Here is a 555-nt window from a genome sequence, read left to right as displayed (position 1 = left end):
TATATATATATATATATATATATATATACATATATATATAATCATCGTCATCATTGTAGGTGCATGGGTGGGTGGGGAAACACATTCCCAATATGTACGTTGATACATGCATGATTGTGTGGTTAAGAAATTCTATTTGCTACAACATGGTTATTAGTTCAGGCCCTCTCTGTGCCTCCTTTAGCTAGAACATTTGCCTATAGCCCCTAGTTATGCAATGATTATTGAGTAAATTCAGTCAACAGAAACATTTCAGAAGACCATCACGTGTATATGTATATGTGTACATGTGCTTATGTATTTGTGTGTATGAATGCGTATTTTCATTTATGTCTTGCTTCTTGACATCCTACATAGGTTTGTTTACATCCATTTAATTTAATGCTTTGGTACACAAAAAAGTTTCAAACTAAAAAATGAGTACTAAACTAATGCCTTCATGGTGGTGCTTTAGCATGTTCGCAGTCCATTAACTGAAAAAAAATATAAGTCTATTATGTAGGGAAGAAGATATATATATATATATATATATATATATATATATATATATATATA

This window comes from Octopus bimaculoides, chromosome 3, assembly GCF_001194135.2.
Source record: "Octopus bimaculoides isolate UCB-OBI-ISO-001 chromosome 3, ASM119413v2, whole genome shotgun sequence".
NCBI lineage: Eukaryota > Metazoa > Mollusca > Cephalopoda > Octopoda > Octopodidae > Octopus > Octopus bimaculoides.
Note: the sequence above shows the minus strand (reverse complement) of the source record.